We start from the raw sequence: 20,546 nt of genomic DNA on the forward strand, positions 1-20,546 counted from the left end.
CTCGATGGCAACAGGTTTTATACTTAATTTTTTAAGAAACTGTAGAACTATTTTCCAAAGTGGTTGTATTATTTTATAATCCCACCAGCAGTGTGTGAGAATCTGGTTGCTCTACATCCTCACCAACACTTGGTATTGCCATCTTTTTAACTTTAGCCATTTCAGTAATTGTGTAGTGTTATCTCATTGTGGTTTTAATTTGCATTTCCCTAATGATTAATGATGTTGAATATCTTTTCATGTGTTAATTTGCTATCGGTATACCTTCTTTAGGAAAGTGTCTGTTACAAATCTTTTTTTTTTTTATCTGAGTTCTGTCTTCTTGATTTGAAAGGGTTCTTTGTATATTCTAAACATACAAAGATATACACATTCTTTGTTGGATATGTGTTTTCCAACTATTTTATCCCAGTCTGCTTGCCTTTTCATTTTCATAAGCATCCTGAAGAGCAAAAATTTTAATTTCAATGATGTCCAGTTGGTTGTTTTCTTTTATGGATTGTATTCTTGAAGGTCAGAAAGATTTTCTCCAGTGTTTTCCTCTAGAAGTTTTATAGCTTTATGTTTTACATTTAGGTCTAATTTGGGTCCTAACACAATCAGTTTGGCATTTTGGAAAGGTCCTCTTACTGCAATAAGGAACCCGTATGGAGGGAGGGCCGAGAAACTAGTGACAGCTTGGAGATAGATGATGGTAGCCTCCACTAGGTGATGGTAGTGGACAAAGTTGGAAGGAAGAGATACTAGGAATTGTACAATGACTGGACTTAATAGACTGAGGAGGTGTCAAGAGTGATTCCTGGGTTTCTTACTTACTCAAAATTGAGGGTAACTTGCTTGTAAGTTTTTTACACTTCAAATTGGACCCCCAATAGTTTTTCGTTTGGGGACATTAGGATGGAAATTTGGGCAGACAGGGGCCGGACACTGCTGTCTAAAACTTGCATCAGCTCCTTTCTTGTGCACTGCGTGGAGCACAGTAATGAACCCTGTCCTCTCCAGCCCCGAAGACCTTTGCCTTCCTTGGTAACAGCAAAGGTGCCCGAGTGCTTTTACACTCAGGGCGCGCACAGCAGACGACGCATGCCCAGAGAGACGGCATACGGGCGGACCTCCCAGAGAGCAAAGGGCGTGAAGTTCCCGCCATTTTGTCCCGCTCGCAGCACAGGGGGCCCCTGCTAGAGACTACAAGCCCCGTGAGCCTCCGCGTCGGCACTTCCTCCCCATCACTGTCCAGCCGTCTGCCTTTTCCCCCCTCCAGGGGGCCGAAGGCTCTGGCTGCTGCCTGGCGGCTGGCAGCCTGGATAGGATTTCCGGGAGAAACTGCTGTGGAGACTAAGAAGGCGGCGGCGGTGGCGACCCGGGTAAGTGAGGGAGGGAGGGAGGGAGGGAGGGGGAGAAAGTGAGTGCGAAGTGCGCAGGGACGAGCTGCCGGCGTCTCTCTTGCTCCGGCCACGTTTTTGGCTCCGCGAGGGGGTCGCGGTCAGGGCGGGGGGTAACGGCCGAGACCGCGGTCGCGCTGGACCAGGGCGGGACGGGCCGGGCCTCCGCCTCCCTCCTGGGCCCTCCCACGACGGTCCCGCCGTGGTTTCTCCGCCTGCGGCGGCGCCCGACGCTAGCTGGTCCTCTCCGCCCCCCACGACTTGGCCGAGCTCTTTTGTCTGGGCTGCTTTTCGCCCCTTTGTGCCGGTGCGTGGAGTCGCCACCTCGGAGGAGCCCGCGGGGCCAGCCCCTGACGAGGACCGGTCTCTGGGGATCCGGTTACGGTAACCAGATCAGGTCAAAGTCCATTTTTCAAAACCGTCCTCGCTCAGACTTCTCTGTCCCGGTTGGGCAAAACGGAGTCTTCGGACGCAGGCACAGGCAGACGGAGTTTCTATAGAAAACCTCGATGTTATTATCTAACTCCTTAACGTCAGCCCCGGGCGACTTCAGCGCTCGAATCTGCAGCCGTTTTTCTTGGGAGAGGGATGGGTCTATGGAAAAGAAGCGAGAAATTAGGAAGGAATAAAATTTCCTACGATGTCTGTTTGAGTCACAGCTGTGATTAGGGGATCAGAGGACCAGTGCGGATGGGCAGGATAAGCGTTTAGACACCTCTGGTTTCTCAGAGGGGAGAAAGTGATTTATAGGGCAGCAAGCAGCCTTTCCATTCATTACGTGCAAAAAAAAAGAAAGACTACACTACTTTATCCGGTCACCCAGCTCCTCGGCTAACCCCCAAATTCTTTTCTTATCTCGTCTATTTAAAACAGAAAGTCCCAAGAACAAGTCCATTAATAGAAGGATCTGCTTTACAGAGAAACTAGAAACCTAGTGCTTCTAGAAAGCAACAAAAGACACTAGTTCACCAGGTCAAAGGAATGAAGCCTGGTTTGGGGAGAGGTGGTAGATCCTTACTGGGAAGCTGCACTGCCTGGTTTGATCTAATTTGGCTAGATAGTGGTAACTTTTTGTATGTACCGTTGGATGTACAGGCTCCATTGTTAGATTCAGCTTAAGATAAAGTTTTCTAAAGACCATTGCATACCTCTTTTGAAGAATAGACTAATTAGTATCTCAGGTCTCTGGAATGAGGACAGTCAGGACCCCTTTGCATGAAGTTATATATGTTAAATTCCCACCCTAGCCGAGTAGGCACATAAAGCCCTTGTACCTTATTGCTTTGTTTGATATCTCATAATGGAAATTAGAAATGATTTACTCTGAGGATCCCAGATGATGTTCGTAATAGTGTATAGCAGTGAAAGGTTCTAAATGCAATTCTTCTTCAATTAAAAAAATTTTTTTTATTTTGTTGTTGTTGAGAATATACACAGCGAAACATATGCCAGTTCAGCAGTTTTTACATGTACAACTCAGTGACATTGATAACGTTCTTGAGTTGTGCAACCATTCTCACCCTCCTTTTCTGAGTTGTTCCTCCCCCATTAACATAAATTCACTGCCCCCTAGGGTCATTCTTCAATTTTTAATTCAGCAGTGGGTGGGGGTTCTTTGTGTGTTTTGAAGAAGCATGCACGTAATTGACCGAGAAGTTTTTAAAATAAGGAATAGCAGTTGCTAATCCTTGACTGTTACTTACTTGTTCAGATATGATAATGAAGCAGCTCACATATAATTTAATTCTCTTTACATTTCTGTCAGGTGGTTAGTCTCTCATTTTACAGTTGATAAAACCGAAGCTCTAAAATGTCAAGTGCTTTGCCTAATGTTGTACAGTTAACCCAGATTGTAAATATCAGAGAAAACCATACGCCAGGTCCAGTGCTCCTATCTTTCTTTACCTCACACTTGTTGCAACTACTTGTCATACCACCACCACCACCAGCTTTTTATTTGCTGAAATCTAAACATTGGAGAAAAATAATGGAAATATTTTCTACAGGAGATGTATAAGGGGCTGGAATTTCTGGAACCATGAACAACGAATCTTTCCCATAACTCATATTGAACATTGGTCTTATTGCCTTGTCTTGTGTGCTGTGATTACCTTGTGCCTTAGCAGAATGGCAGTTTTAAGGAGCCCTAGGGGTGGAAGGGAAACCCTGGTGTTACAGTGGTTAAGAGGTACAGCTGCTAACCAAAAGGTTGGCAGTTAAATCCAGCAGGTGCTCCTTGGAGACTTATGAACCAGTTCTACTCTGTCCTCTAGGGCAGCTATGGGTCGGAATCGACTCGATGGCAACAGGTTTGGTTTTTTGGTTCAGGGGTGGAAGGGTGGTGAGTTATAGGCTGTGGCTTTCAATAATCTTAATAAAAAGGTTTACTTACTAAAAGGTTTTGACTAATCTTTACCAAAAGGTTTATTAAGAAATATGTCGGAGACCACAGATACGGCAACTTTGGCTGCTGAAACTAACGTTGAAGACTCAACTGAAATTCAGATATTTTTCTAGCCAGTATGTTTCTGCTTTTAATAAAAACTTTTAGACCAGTTTCAAACCTGCAGTTTAGTCCTGGATTTATGTCAGTACATGCCATGAACATGACATCAGGAATAGAAACCCACGTACTTGACTTCCCTTACTTAAATTCCTTTTAGGTAAAATGTATAACATGCCAGTAGAATTGAGTCAATATAATTAGTCTAGTCTTTCTAACTAGTAGAAACCTGTTTTAAGTCTGTCTTTTGTAACGCTATCTCGATGGGAAAGAACCTTTTTCTCTTGTGCTTTTTGGCTTTTGGTCTACTTTATTTCCAATCCCATTCGTTCAGTCATTCACTGACTCAATCAGCAAATAGTTATTGAAAGCGTATTATGTCCCATGTACTGTTCTAGATCCTGGGGACAAAACAGTGGGGAAAAAAAAGTTTTCTCTCTTGGGGCTTACAGACAGATTGAGGTAGAGGAGGAGAGGTGAGTCAGACAGTAAATAGGTAACCAATAAATAAAATCTCCTGTTATTAACTGTGTGACTTTGAACAGCCCACTTAACCCTCTTCGAGCTTTAGTTTTCTCATCTTTAATGTGGGCATAATGATTCCTGCCCTACCTAGCTTGTGGAAATGTTTTCAGGAGTAAGTAGGATAAGTATTTGGTTGCATTATATGCTTTCAATTCCTGTATACGTTACTGTTATACAGGAAACGATATTGTTATATAGGAAAAGGAGAGCTCTGGTGGCACAGTGGTTAAGAGCTCGGCTGCTAACCAAAAGATTGGCAGTTCGAATCCACCAGCTGCTTCTTGGAAACCCAAGCCTGTGAGGCAATTGTACTCTCTCCTGTAGGGTTGCCGTGAATGGGAATCAACTCGACGGCAGTGGGATTTGGTTTATAGGAAAAGAAACATTGGAAGTAGTTTATTTATAAGGAAAGAGAGAAGAGAATAGATGGATTCTCTGGCCTTAGAAAATCCTGTATTCCATTGTAAAACTTTCTGTGACTTCTCCAGGCTGTTAGTCACATCTTCACATGGGCTACCATAACCCTTTACATAAATCTCTTTTACAATACTTATCAAGGACTATTATTATTTGTTTCTTAGTGTCACAGTTACTGTCTTCATGGCAGGGACTGTTTCCTAGTCTATATCCTTAGTAATTAGCGCACAGAGTTCCAGGTATTTCATTAAAATTTTATAAATGCTTTTGAATGAATGAATAACAAAAGTGAGCAGGGGCAGTTGTGGAGAATTCCAGAACACAAATGCCAAAGTGGTCCTTTTATTCAGCAGATATTTTTGTTATACCCATTGTGTGGGTTATGTTCTGGAGGTACAAAGACATAGCTTCGGCCCTTGAAAAGCTTACAACACATAACAGTGTGGTAAGTATTGAACGGAGGTGTAGTATGACATAGTTGAGTGAGTGATTTTGTTCAGGAGGGCATTACGGAGGAAGTGATTTTGGAGCTTTGACTTGAGGGGTGAGTAGGAATCTGCCAAACCAATTACCGTGGAGCCAGTTCCGACTCATGGCAGCCCCGTGTGTGTTATGATGTAACGGTGCTCCATAGAGTTTTCAGTGGCTGATTGTTCAGAAGTAGATCGCTAGACCTTTGTGCCAAGGTACCTCTTGGTGGACACAAACCTCCAATTTTTCGGTTAGCATCCGAGTACATTAACCAGGGACTCCTTGACTCAGATAAAAACCAAACCAAACCCACTGCCGTTGAGTCAATTTTGACTCATAGTGACCCTACAGGACAGAGTAGAACTGTCCCACAGGGTTTCTAAGGAACGCCTGGCGGATTCGAACTGCTGACCTTTTGGTTAGCAGCCACAGCACTTAACCACTACACTACCAGGGTTTCCTGACTCAGATAGCTTCCTAGAAAAGCAGTGGATTCTTACCCCAGAAAACTGTACATACACAAATAAGCAAAAATTTGCATGTAATTTTAGAAAGTCATGGACTACTTAGGGGTCCCAGGATCCCTGGGGTTGAATAGTTGAAGGGAAAAGTAAGTGCATTGGAGTGCTGAGAAGGATCCCAAGTGTTCTGCTAAGGAATTTAGTTGTTATGATGTAGGGAAGTGGTAAGCCATTGAAGGTTTTTAAGCAAGGAAGTAACAATCAGATCTGTTTACAAAGGTAACTGCTTGCTGTCTTTCGAAGCCCCAGTGGCTAAGTGGTTAAGAGCTCAGCTGCTAACCAAAAGGTTGTCAGTTCAAACCCTCCAGCTGCTCCTTGGGAGAAAGATAATAACAGTCTGCTTCCATAAAGAATACAGCAATTCTGCTCTGTCCTGTAGGGTCACCATGATTTGGAATTGACTTGATGACAATGGGTTGGGTTTTCTTTTTTTTTTTTTGGTTTATCTTTAGAGTAAGAGGGTTAAGTGAAGGTATTTGGAGAGCAAGTACTAAAAGGAGGCAGGATTGAGGGCCTTTTGTTGTGTTTTGTTTTTAAAGGATGGGGAAGAAATTTTTTTAATCTTTGTTGTGCTTTAAGTGAAACTCTACAGTTCAAGTTAGCTTCTCGTACAAAAATTCATATACACATTGTTATGTGACCCTGGTTGCTCCGCCTGTAATGTGACAGCACACTCCTTCTTTCCACCCGGGATTTCCTGTGTCCGTTCAACCAGCTCCTGTCCCTTTCTGCTTTCTCATCTCACCCCTGGACAGGAGCTGCCCATGTAGTCTCATGTATCTACTTGAGCCTAAGAAGCACACTCCTCACGAGTATCACTTTATGTCTTATAGCCCAGGCTATTCTTTGTTTGAAGAGTTGGCTTCGGGAATGGTTTTAGTTTTGGGCTAACAGAGAGTCCAGGGGCCATGTCTTCTGGGGTCCCTCCAGTCTCAGTCGGACCATTAAGTCTGGTCTTTTGACTAGAATTTGAGTTCTGCACCCCTCTTTTCTCCTGCTCTGTCAGGAACTCCCTGTTATGTTCCTTGTCAGTACAGTCATTGGTGGTAGCCAGATACCGTCTAGTTTTTCTGGTCTCAGACTGATGGAGTCTGTGGTATATATGGCCCTTTCTGTCTCTTGGGCTCATATTTTTCTTGTGTCTTTGGTGTTCTTCATTCTCCTTTGCTCCAGGTGGGTTGGGACCAATTGATGCGTCTTAGATGGCCACTTGCTAGGTTTTAAGACCCCAGACACCTCTCACCAATGTGGAATGCAGAACATTTTCTTAATAAACTTTAGTATGCCAATTGACCTAGATGTCCCCTGAAACCATGGTCACCAGACCCTCGCCCCTGCTGTGTCCCTTGAAGTGTTTGGTTGTATTTGGGAAACATCTTAGCTTTTGGTTTAGTCCAGTTGTACTATTTCCCCTGTATTGTGTGTTGTCTTTCCCTTCACCTAAGATAATTCTTGTCTACTGTCTAGTTAGTGGAAACCCTGGTAATGTAGTGGTTAAGACCTACAGCTGCTAACCAAAAGGTCAGCAGTTCGAATGCACCAGGTGCTCCTTGGAAACCCTATGGGGCAGTTCTGCTCTGTCCTGTAGGATCTCTGTGAGTCGGAATCGACTCCACGGCAATGAGTTTGGTGTTTTTTTGTTGTTGTTGTTATCTAGTTAGTTTTTTAGTTAGTGAATACCCCTCTCTCTTCCTCCCCACCCTCGTAACCATCAAAGAATGTTTTCTTCTATGATTAAATGTTTTCTTGAGTTCTTATAATAGTGGTCTCATACAATATTTGTCCTTTTGCTACTGACTAATTTCACTCCGCATAATGCCTTCCAGATTCTAAAGGACTGGAAAGCTTTGACATGTTTGAAAGTAAAGGAAAAGGAGCCAGGAGAGAGGCAGATATTGAAGGCTTGTATAAGAAAACGTAGATAATGAAGAAGCATTGGGAGGAAATAGAATCAGAAGCTCATAGAGAGGTGAGTCTTGATAAGGAAACATGAAAAAAAGGAAAGATGGGTGAAGACATATTTGGAATTGATGGAGAGGGTGCTTATTCTGTACTCAGGCACTGATCTAAATATGAGTTTTTTAATTTTACAACATTTCTATAGAGTGGCTGTGTGTCCTCATTTGATAATTGAAGAAATTGTGGCTCAGAGGTTAACTAAATATCCCAAGGGTGCTCTATTTATAAGTAATGGAACTCAGATATATTTTTACTCCAAAGCCCAGGCTCATAATTTCTGCCTCATAGGGGCTGTTCATGCCTGATGAGCTCTTTTTTATCTTCCTGTCTGAGGGAAGGCAATCCTGGTTGCATAGGGGTTAAGCGCTATGACTGTTAATCAAAAGGTCAGCAGTTTCAATCCACCAGGTGTTCCTTGGAAACTACGGGGCAGTTCTACTCTGTCCTGTAGGGTTGCTATGAGTTGGAATCGATGGGATGGTAATGGGTTTATCTGAAGGAAGAGGCTGCATTATCTTCAGAATGATGAAAAGACAGGATGGGCTAGGAGACTTCAGAGGGTGTTAAAAGTTGGAATAGCAGTTGTGGAAAAGGTTAAGAGAGCTAACCAAAGATTATTTAAAAGCGCTGCTGAGCAGCAACAAGGTCGCAGATAAGGTCAGACATAAATTTTCCAGTAGTCTGTCCAGTCTGTCTCCTACATTCTCACCAAGCCAACATTTTTGAAGAATATTCCTGATGTGGGCTTTAGAAGGAGATGCACTATGTTGTAATGGAAGGTTCTGCTGCCTCTAATCTTTGAGCAAGACGCAAGTCTTGTGCTTCAGTTGTCTCATCTCTGAAAGGGACTGGATTAGTTGATCTCCCAGATTCTAGGATTTTATGACTTAAAACCTAAAACATTGCAAGGGTTTTTTTTTTTTTTTTTTTTTAGGAGAGGAAGTATGTTCAGTGGCTTATGTTTGAGTTTTAAGGAAGAGATGGTTGAAACTATACAGCTTTCAGATTCAAGCTTGACTTTTCAGTTTAACTTCTCTGGTATGATTAAAGTACAGATGTTTGTTTTGACAGTTCGAAAGTTCTGACCGTTAACTCCAAATACTGCATTTACTGTACTACCTTTGGAGTCTGAAGACCTGGCTTCTAGTTCCAGCTCTTTGACTTCCTAGCTATGAATGTTGTTGTTGTTAGGTGCCGTCGAATCAGTTCCAACTCATAGTGACCCTGTGTACAACAGAACAAAACACTGCTGGGTCCTGCACCATCCTTATAATCATTGCTATGCTTTAGCTCATTGTTGCAGACACTGTGTCAATCCACCTCATTGAGGGTCTTTGTCTTTTCCGCTGACCCTGTGCTTTGCCAGGCATGATCTCCTTCTCCAGGGACTGATCCCTCTTGACAACATGTCCAAAGTATGTAAGACGCAATCTCACCATCCTTGCTTCCAAGGAGCATTCTGGCTGTACTTCTCCCAAGACAGATTTGTTCCTTCTTTTGGCAGTCCATGGTATATTCAATATTCTTCGCCAACACCACAATTCAAAGGCGTCAGTTCTTCTTCAGTCTTCCTTATTCATTGTCCAGCTTTCACGTGTATATGATGCTATTGAAAATACCATGGCTTGGGTCAGGCGCACCTTAGTCTTCAAGGTGACATCTTTGCTTTTTAACACTTTAAAGAGGTCCTTTGCGGCAGATTTACCCAATGCAATGTGTCGTTTGATTTCTTGACTGCTGCTTCCATGGGAAGAAGGACCCGCAGTCTACTTCTGAAAAGCATTAGCCAGTGAAAACCTTATGAATAGCAGCGGAACATAGCTTTTAATATCCAAGAGCAAATCAGCTAACATCTCTGAACTTTAGTTTCCTCTTTTATAGAATAGGATGGTAACCTTCTCCTCTGAGGTGTCAGAAGAGATAATGTATGTGGGAGATCTTTGTAATCGGAAGTATTTAATAGATAGAAGGAAAGACATTATTATATCTGGCAAAGGAAAAGGCAGTTGTAGTTTGCTCAGTGCTGTAGGAGTGAGTACTGGTTTAAAGTGCATTTGATGCCTGAGTATTGAGTGGTAAGAGAAACCTTTTAGGGTGTAAACCCTCAGTGGATTGAATTTAGAAATGTGTTTGTAGTTTGTGCTGTTCGTGGATATTTTTTCCAGTTACACATTAAAATCTAATCAAGCCTTGAATCAAATTTATGACAGTTTTTTTTTTTTAACTCCATTCTCTCCATTTATTTTCTCAACCGTGAATTTGCTAGCTAAATTTCCAGGATTATTTTTTTAGGTAGAGGTGCATTATTTTATTTGAGGGTAGATAACAGTTTTGTGATGCCACTAACAGAATTTGGCTGCTAACCAAAAGGTCGGCAATTTGAACCCACCAACTGCTCCTTGGAAGACCTGACGGGGCAGTTCTGCTCTGTTCTATAGGGTCGCTATGAGTTGAAATCGATTTGACTATAATGGGTTTGGTTTTTTGTTTTGTTTTTTTCCCTAACAGAATTTAAGTGTACTGCTTGCTTTTTTTCTCCATGGATCCTTGGCTCTGATAGAACTCAGCATATTTAATCTTATAGAAAACTCTGCTACCCCTCCTATATCCTGCATATGCCATATAGCTGATAGTGTATTTGATTTCCCCATATCCAACTGCTTACTTTCTTCATTACACTTTGGTTGGCACTGCAGTGTCAGAAATTGGTATAAAGGGTTAAAGATTGATCCATAGCTTATGTGATCCCAGAGCACTTTGTCCATATCTCTTTTCCCTCTGTAATTTTATTATTTACTTTTGTTCTCCCACTAAACAGTACCTGATGATGAAAATAAACTGAATAAAGGCTTTGTACAAGTTACATTTTTTCTTTGGCGTTATCTTTTTTTTTTTTAATTGTGCATTAGGTGAAAGTTAACAGAATAAATAAGCTCTCCATTTGATAGTTTGTACATACAGTGTTTCATGACCTTGGTTTCATTCCCTACAATGTGTCAGCACTCTCCCCATTTCTGGCCCTGGGCTCCCATTTCCTTTCCTCCTGATTTTCTACCCCTTCCCGCCTTTTCCTCTTTGCTTTGGAGCAGATATTGCCCGTTTGATCTTGTGTAATTGATTGTTCTAAGGAGTACTTCATCTTAGATGTTATTGTCTATCTTGTGGGCTTGTCTGTTGTTTGGCTGGGAGGTGGTCTCCAGGAATGGCTTCAGTTCCAGCTCGAAAGGGCCACAGTCATGGGAATCCTCCAGCCTCTGTCAGACCAGTCAGTAACTCTGGTCTTTTTTATGAATTTATCTTTTGTTCTACAGTTTTCACCTGCTCTGTCCAGGACCGTCTGTTGTGATCCCAGTCAGAGCAGTTGGTAGCGGTAGCTGGGCACCATCTAGTTCTTCTGGTCTCAGGGTCATGTAGGCTGTTGTGGAATTATCTTTTAAAATGAAAGTATTGGATCAACAGGTGTGAACGTTTTATACAGTACTTGATTGATATTACCAAGTTGTCTGCCAGCATCATTATACTAATTTGCAGTACTACTGACAAGCTACAGTACCTCTTTACTCACAACCAACCTTACTAATATTGAATTTTAATATTTTAAAATAACTATATTTCCAGTTTACTAGCTATGAATGGCACATGATTATTGTGTTTTGACTTACGTTTTAATTATTAAGAAAGTCAACCATTTTTCATGTGACTGTGTTAATTATGTTCTTGTCTCTTGCTCATTTATCTATTTAGGTCTTGATGGTCTTAGATACTTTTGCAAGCCTTTTATTATGTGTATTGGTTTATTTTGAAGTTTATTGAAAGGTCTCCCATAGTCTATGGCATTTATTTTTATTTAGTTTTGTTTTGTATGGAAACTTAAACAATTTGTGCCATAGTTATTCACCATTTCTTTTGGAATTTTTTGTATTTCTTCCATCATTAGAAAATTATTTCTGCATAGTTGGAGTAAGCACTTTATTAAATTTTCTACTCATGTTTCCATTATTAGTCTTTTTTTTAACCTTTGGAAAAGTTAATTTTGATATATGGGATAAAAATGTTATTTTAAGTTCATTTTTTTTTTTTTTAATGCTGTTCAGTTATTTCCAATAGCAATTGTTTTACAAAGGCTTTAGAGCTTCGAAAAGCACTAAATTAAAGTGCTCTTATTAATCTTGGAGTACTACATATCCACCTAGGTTATTAGGGATTCCTGGGTGGTACAAATGATTAATGTACTCAGCCACTAACCAAAAGATTGGAGGTTCAGGCCCACCCAGAGGTGCCTTGGAAGAAAGGCCTGTCAGTCTACATCTGAAAAAATCAGCCGTTGAAAACCCTATGGAGCATAACTACTCTGCACACTTGATGGCAGCTTTTTTTTTTTTTTTTTAAGGTATTAGAACGTAAAATTTTCATTTTATGAAGGATCAGGGATATTAAATAAATCATAAAGTATTTGTCTTACACTGACGTTGACACTTGTCTTTTTAATGACCTTCTGCTTTCTTCATATATGATGTCCTTGGTGTCATCCCACAACTCATCTGGTCTTCAGTCATTAATGTTCAATGTGTTAATTTTTCTTGAGATGGTCTCTAAATTCAGATGGGATGTACACAAGGTCGTACTTCGGCTCTTGTGGATGTGTCCTAATTTTCTTCAGCTTCAGCTTGAATTTGCATATGAGAAGTTGATGGTCTGTTCTGCATTTAGCCCCTGGCCTTGACTGATGATATTGAGCTTCTCCATCATCATTTCCACAGATATAGTCTGTTTGATTCCTGTGTACTCCATCTGGCGAGGTCCATGTGTATAACTGCCATTTATGTTCTTGAAAAAGGTATTTGCAATGAAGAAGTTGTTAGTCTTGCAAAAATTCTGTCATGTAATCTCCGGTGTCGTTTCTATCACCAAGGCCTTATTTTCCAACTACCAATCCTTCTTTTTTTGTTTCTGACTTCTTGTATTCCACTCACCAGTAATTATCAGTGCATCTCAATTGCATGTTCAATCAATTAAGACTGCAGAAGTTGACAAAAATCTTCAATATCTTCATCTTTAGCATTAGTGGTTGGTGTGTAAATTTGAATAATAGTGTATTGATTGGTCTTCCTTGTAGGTGTATGGATATTATCCTATCATTGACACTGTTGTATTTCAGGATAGATCTTGAAATGTTCTTTTTGATGATGAATGTGACGTTGTTCCTCTTCAATTTGTCAATTCCTGGCGTAGTAGACCATATGATTGTCCAATTCAAAATAGCCAATACTAGTCCATTTCACCTCATTAATGCCTGGGATATGTGTCTTCAAGCATTTCATTTTTGATTACTTGCAATTTTCCTTGATTCATATGTCGTACATTCCATGTTCCAATTATTAATAGATGTTTGCAGCTGTTTCTTCTCACTTTGAGTTGTGCCACATCAGCAAACGAAGGTCCTAAAAGCTTGACTGCATCCACGTCATTAAGGTTGACTACTTTGAGGAGGCAGCTCTTCCCGAGTCATATTTTGAGTGCTTTCCTACCTGAGGGACTCATCTTCTGGCACTATTTCAGACAGTGTTCTGCTGCTATTCGTAAGGTTTTCTTTGGCCATTTTTTCAGAAGTAGATCACCAGGTCCTTCTTCTGATGAAGAAAGCAAAAAGTCATTAAAAAGACAGAAAAAAAGAGACCAAAATGGATGTCAGAAGAGACTTTGAAACTTGCTTCTGAATGTCCAGTAGCTAAAGCAAATCGAACAAATGATGAAGTAAAAGAGCTGAACGGAATATTTCAAAGGGCAGCCTGAGAAGACAAAACAAAGTACTGTAATGAAATGTGCAAAGACCTAGAGTTAGAAAATCAAAAGGGAAGAACACGCTCAGCATTTCTCAAGCTGAATGAGCTGAAGAAAAAATTCAAGCCTTGAGTTGGAATACTAAAGGATTCTATGAGCAAAAATTGGAACGATGAAGGAAGCATCAAAAAAAAGATGGCAGGAATACACAGAGTCACTGTACTGAAAGAATTGGTTAACGTTCAACCATTTCAGGAGGCAGCATATGATCAAGAATCAATGGTACTGAAGGAAAAATTCCAAGCTGCACTGAAGGCATTGGTGAAAAATAGGGCTCCAGGAATTGACAGAATACCGGTTGAGATGTTTCAACAAATGGGTGCAGCTCTGGAAGCACTCATTTGTCTATGCCAAGAAATTTGGAAGACAGCTACATGGCCAGTTGACTGGAAGATATCCATATCTGTGCCCATTCCAAAGAAGGGTGATCCAACACAATGCAGAAATTATTGAACACTATCACAAATAAAATTTTGGTGAAGATAATTCAAAAGTGGTTGCAGAAGTATATCAACAGGGAGCTGCCAAAAGTTCAAGCTGTACTTAGAAGAGGACATGGAACCAGGGATATCGTTGCTGATGTCAGAGAATACTAGAAAGATGTTTACCTGTTTTTATTGACTGTGCAAAGGTTTTTGACTCTGTGGAGCATAACAAATTATGGATGACATTGTGAAGAATGGAAATTTCAGAATACTTAATTGTGCTCATGTGGAACCTGTACATAGACCAAGAGGCAGTCTTTGGATAGAACGTGGGGTTACTGTGTGGTTTAAAGTGAAGAAAGGTGTGCATCAGGGTTATATCCTTTCACTATACTTATTCAGTTTGTATGATAAGCAGATAATTCGAGAAGCTGGACTATGTGAAGAAGAATATGGCATCAGAATTGGAGGAAGACGCATTAACAACCTGTGATATGCATATGACACAACTTTGCTTGCTGAAAGGGAAGATGACTTGAAGCGCTTATTAATGAAGATAAAATACTGCAGCCTTCAGTATGGATTACTCCTCAAAATAAAGAAAACAGAAATCCTCACAACTGGACCATGATAAACGGGGAAAGGATTGAGATTGTCAATGATTTCATTTTACTTGGATCCACAATCAACGCCCATGGAAACAGAAATGAAATTATGCATTGCATTGGGCACATCTGCTGCTAAAAACCTCTTTAAAGGGTTGAAAAGCAAAGGTGTCACCTTGAAGACTAAGGTGCACCTGACCAAAGCCATGGTGTTTTCAGTCACCTCATATTCATGCGAAAGCTGGACCAAGAATAAGGAAGACCAAAGAAGAATTGATGCATTTGAATTGTGGTGTTGGTGAAGAATATTGAATATACCATGGACTGCCAAAAGAACAAACCAATCTGTTTTGAAAGAAGTACAACTAGAATTCTCCTTGGAAGTAGGGATGGCATGACTACGTCTCACATACTTTGGACACACTATTAAGATGGACAGTCTCTGGAGAAGGACATCATGCCTGGTAAAGTAGAGGGTCAGAGAAAAAGAGGAAGACCCTCCATGAGATGGATTGATACAGAGGCTGCAATAGTGAGCTCGAGCATAACAATGATTCTGAGGATGGCGCAGGACTGGGCAGTGTTTCGTTCTGTTGTACATAGGGTCACTATGAGTCAGAAGCGACTTGCCAGCACCTAACAGCATAGTAACAACATATTTTTTAGTTTTGGGAAGGAACTGTATTTGGAGATTTTATAAATAGTATTTTCATCATAGTTTGGTGCTGAAATTGTTTAAAAAAAAAATAACTAAAGATTTGATATTACATCACTAAGAACTGTAGATTTTTAAAGTATGTTTGTCTTTGGGAATTTTCTCAAATGTAGAGTATATAATGCCAGAAAGAAACTGCATTGCATTTTTCTGAGTGTAGATTTTTGTCATGCTCAGTGGTAAGGATGAATTGCCTTCCTGAGATCGAAATACTAAGGTATTTTTTCTGAAAGTAGTTTCCTTTATAACTTGTTAGGGATATTTCCTGAGATAATTTGGATAAGCATGCAGTGTTTTTTGCTTATCAGTGAACCACACCTCTGTTTTAAGGAGTTGATTCATACCTCTTATTAATGGCAGCAGAAGGACCACATTTAACTAGGAGAGGAGGCTGCTGTTTTTTCCTGAAAGGGGAAATTAGTTCCGTTTTAAGGTCTTTACCCTTAAGTAATATGTTAGATGTTGATTATGTGTGCTTAAAAGTAAACTCTTTTAAAGTGTGACCTTTTAAAGGGCATTTCTAAAACTCCTGAGTTTGTCCGTGAATATATACCATATCTTTATTGAGAACATGAATTTATTGCTCAAGTATTTTAAATCTGATTGTAAATCTCTATAATGTTTCATTTTCTTCATGATAAGGGAAAAATAAATGACATTTTATGAACTGATTCTATTTGTAGCTACTAAATTTCTGTGCTAAGTATTAAACATAAATGTAGAAATATAGTAAAGAAGGTTAGGGAACTGATAAAAGGTTTCCAAGTCCCAGCAAAAAGGGTAGATTAGTGACAAATAATAAAGATACATCTAGATTATCGTGTCTACTGCATCTGTCTGAACATTTGAAAATCATTCTAGAAGAACAGATCATATGCTTTTGTTTCTTAATTTTTGTTTATTTCTCTGCAATGTACTTTTAAGTCCAGTCCAAGGAATACATGGAAATAACACTTGTCCCTTCTCTAACAATGTAAGTTGGTTTCGTTATCTCGATGATGTTTTTGTTGTTAGGTGCCATCAAGTTGATTTCAACTTATAATGACTCCATGTGACAGAGTAGAACTGCCCCATGGGGGATTTTTTTTTTTTTTTCCTTTTATTGTGCTTCAGGTGAAAGTTTACAGCTCAAGTTAATTTCTCATTCAAAAATTTATACACATCCTGTTTTGCGGCATTGGTTACAATCCCTGCAATGTGACAGTACACTCCCCCTTTCCACCCTGGGTTCCCTGTGTCTGTTTGTCTGGTTCCTATCTCTTCCTGCCTTCTTGTCTTTTGGACAGGAGTTGCCCATTTGTTCTCATATACTTGATTGAACTAAGAAGCACATTCCTCAGGTGTGTTATTTTTTGTTTCATAGGCCTATCTAACCTTTGCCTGGAAAGTGGGCTTCGGGAATGGTTTCAGTTCTGGTTTAGCAGAGTGTCCGGGAGGGCCGTAGTTTTGGGGTTTCCCCATAGGGTTTTCTAGCATAAACTTTACAGGAGCAGATCACCAGTTCCGTCTCCTACTGGGTGGATTTGAACCGCCAACCTTTTGGCAGCTGAGTGTTTAACTATTGCGCCACCCGGCATCCTTGATGATGTTTTTAGACACTGCATTTTTTTTTTAACATTTTATTGTGTTTTAGATGAAAGTTTACACCCCACATTAGTTTCCCATTCAACAATTTATACAGTTTGTTCCATGACATTAGTTGCTATCCCTGCAATATGTCAGCACTCTCCATTTCTGCCCTATCTTCCCCGTTTCTGTCCTGCCAATTTTCCTGCCCCTCCTTGCCTTCTCATCTTTGCTTTTGGGGAAATGTTGCCCATTTGGTCTTTATTAGTTAATTGTTCTAAGGAGCACATTCCTCACGGTGTTTATTTTATAGGCTGATCTATTATTTGCCTAAAAGGTGACCTCCAGGAGTGGCTTCAGTTCCAGGTTAAAAGGGTGTCTTAGGGTGATAGTCTCAGGGCTTCTCCAGTGTCTATCAGTCCGGTAAATATGTTTTTTTTTTTTAATGAATTTGAGTGTTGTTCTACATTTTTCTTCCATTCTAACTGGAACCTTCTGTTGTGTCTCTGGTCAGAGTGGTCATTAGGGGTAGCCAGGCAGCATCTAGTTCTTCTGGTCTCAGGTTAGAGGAGGCTGTGGTTTGTGCGGGCCATTAGTTGTGGGAGTTAATTCCTTCCTTGAGCCTTTGGTTTCCTTCACTCTCCTTTACTCCAGACAGGAAGAGACCAGTAGCTGTGTCTTAGATGGCTGCTCGCAAGCTCTTAAGACCTATTGCAGATACTGCTCACCAAACTAGGATGTAGAGCATTATGTTTATGAACTCTGTTATGCCAGTTGATCTAGATATCCCATGAGACTATGGTCCTTGGCCTTCGAGCCCAGTAACTCAGTCCCAGGAGGTGTTTGGATATGTCTAAGAAATTTCCGTAACTGTGCCTCCTATATGTTCTATTGTATATATGAATATATATGCCGCATGTACAAATATGTATATATAGATACCCACAACTATACCTATATCTGCACACGCATATTCTCCCATATGCCCTCCCACAACTATTACTGTTACTGCAGAATTTTATGTTATAGCATTTACTGTAGTTGTCCTTTATTCTTGCCTACCTCAGTGTCTTCATTTACCTTGGTCATATAGTGCTGACTTTCCTCATGTTGTGTATTGTCTTTCCCTTTACCAGTATTAATACGAGTCTACTTATCTAGTAAGTGATTCCCACCCCCAATCCCTGGTGACCATCAAAGAATGTTGCTTTTTGTGTGTAAACCTATTTTCGACTATTCATAAAAGTGGTTTATACAAATGGTGCTGGCATAATTGGATATCAATTTGCAAAAAAATGAAGCAGGACCCATACCTCACACCATGCACAAAAACTAACTCCAAGTAGATCAAAGACCTAAACATAAAGACTAAAAAAATAAAGATCATGGAAGAAAAAATAGGGACAACATTAGAAGCCCTAATACAAGGCATAAACAGAATACAAAACATTACCAAAAATGACAAAGAGAAACCAGATAACTGGGAGCTCCTAAAAATCAAACACCTATGCTCATCTAAAGACTTCACCAAAAGAGTAAAAAGACCACCTACAGATTGGGAAAGAATTTTCAGCTATGACATCTCCAGCCAGCGCCTGATCTCTAAAATCTATATGATTCTGTTAAAACTCAACCACAAAAAGACAAACAACCCAATTAAAAATTGGGCAAAGGATATGAACACGTGCTTCACTAAAGAAGATATTCAGGCAGCTAAGAGATACATGAGAAAATGCTCTCGATCATTAGCCGTTAGAGAAATGCAAATTAAAACTACGATGAGATTCCATCTCACTCCAACAAGGCTGACATTAATCCAAAAAACACAAAATAATAAACGTTGGAGAGGCTGCGGAGAGATTGGAACTCTTATACACTGCTGGTGGGAATGTAAAATGGTACGACCACTTTGGAAATCTATCTGGCGTTTTCTTAAAAAGTTAGAAATAGAACTACCATACAACCCAGAAATCCCACTCCTTGGAATATACCCTAGAGAAATAAGAGCCTTCACACGAACAGATATATGCACACCCATGTTTATTGCAGCTCTGTTTACAATAGCAAAAAGCTGGAAGCAACCAAGGTGTCCATCAACGGATGAATGGTCAAATAAGTTGTGGTATATTCACACAATGAAATACTACGCATCGATAAAGAACAGTGACGAATCTGTGAAACATTTCATAACATGGAGGAACCTGGAAGGCATTATGCTGAGTGAAATTAGTCAGATGCAAAAGGACAAATACTGTTTAAGACCACTATTATAAGATCTTGAGAAATAGTATAAACTGAGAAGAACACATTCTTTTGTGGTTACAAGAAGGCGGAGGGAGGGAGGGTGGGAGAGGGTTATTTACTGATTAGTTAGTAGATAAGAACTACTTTAGGTGAAGGGAAGGACAATACTCAATACACGGAAGGTCAGCTCAACTGGACCAAAAGGAAAGAAGTTTCCGGGATAAACTGAATGCTTCAAAGGTCAGCGGAGCAAGGGCGGGGGTTTGGGGACTATGGCTTAAGGGGACTTCTAAGTCAATTGGCAAAATAAATTCTATTAAGAAAACATTCTGCATCCCACTTTGAAGAGTGGTGTCTGGGGTTTTAAATGCTAGCAAGCGGCCATCTAAGATGCATCAATTGGTCTCAACCCACCTGGATCAAAGGAGAATGAAGAACACCAAGGTCACACGATAACTATGAGCCTGAGACAGAAAGAGCCACGTGAACTAGAGACTTACATCATCCTGAGACCAGAAGAACTAGATGGTGCCCGGCCACAACCCAATGACTGCCCTGACAGGGAGCACAACAGAGAACCCCTGAGGGAGCAGGAGAACAGTGGGATGCAGACCCCAAATTCTCATAAAAGGACCAGACTTAATGGTCTGACTGAGACTATAAGAATCCTGGCGGTCATGGTCCCCAAACCTTCTGTTGGCCCAGGACAGGTACCATTTCCGAAGACAACTCATCAGACATGGAAGGGCCTGGACAATGGATTGGAGGGAGATGCTGATGAGGCGTGAGCTACTTGTATCAGGTGGACACTTGAGACTGTATTGGCATCTCCTGTCTGGAGGGGAGATGGGAGGGTAGAGAGGGTTAGAAACTGGCAAAATGGTCACGAAAGGAGAGACTGAAAGGAGGGAGTGGGCTTACTCATTAGGGGGAGAGTAAATGGGAGTGTGCAGGAAGGTATATATAAGCTTATATGTGACAGACTGACTTGATTTGTAAACTTTCACTTAAAGCACAATAAAAATTATTTAAAAAAAAGAATTAAAGAGCAAAAAAAAAAAAGTGGCTTATACAATATTTGTGATTGACTTATTTCACTGGCATAATGTCCTCCATATTCATCCATGTTATAACGTGTTTTACGGACTCGTTATTCTTTATCGTCGCGTAGTATTCTATTGTATGTATGTACCACATTTTGTTTATCCATTTATCTGTTGATGGCTAAACATTGCGTATTTTGTTATTCAAGCTTAGAATCACAATAGAGCCAAAATCTGCTTTGAGTTTTGTTTTGGGCCTAAAATCAAGGAGTAGAGTGAGCTTTAGCATTGCCTAGAAGTCCAGCCCTACATCTCATGTGGTTACCTTT

The 20,546-nt window shown here is 40.4% G+C and overlaps 1 protein-coding gene across 1 annotated transcript in view; it reads left to right on the top strand.

Moving 5' to 3' along the window:
• The first annotated feature begins 1,149 nt into the window (after window positions 1-1,149).
• Window positions 1,150-20,546, top strand: part of PHACTR4 (phosphatase and actin regulator 4) — a 138,369-nt gene continuing 118,972 nt past the window's right edge. Inside the window, exon 1 of the mRNA XM_049878464.1 lies at window positions 1,150-1,364. The gene's annotated coding sequence lies outside the window, so the exon portion shown is untranslated. The remainder of the gene's footprint in view (window positions 1,365-20,546) is intronic.

Source organism: Elephas maximus, chromosome 3 (assembly GCF_024166365.1).
Source record: "Elephas maximus indicus isolate mEleMax1 chromosome 3, mEleMax1 primary haplotype, whole genome shotgun sequence".
In the NCBI taxonomy this organism is placed as follows: domain Eukaryota; kingdom Metazoa; phylum Chordata; class Mammalia; order Proboscidea; family Elephantidae; genus Elephas; species Elephas maximus.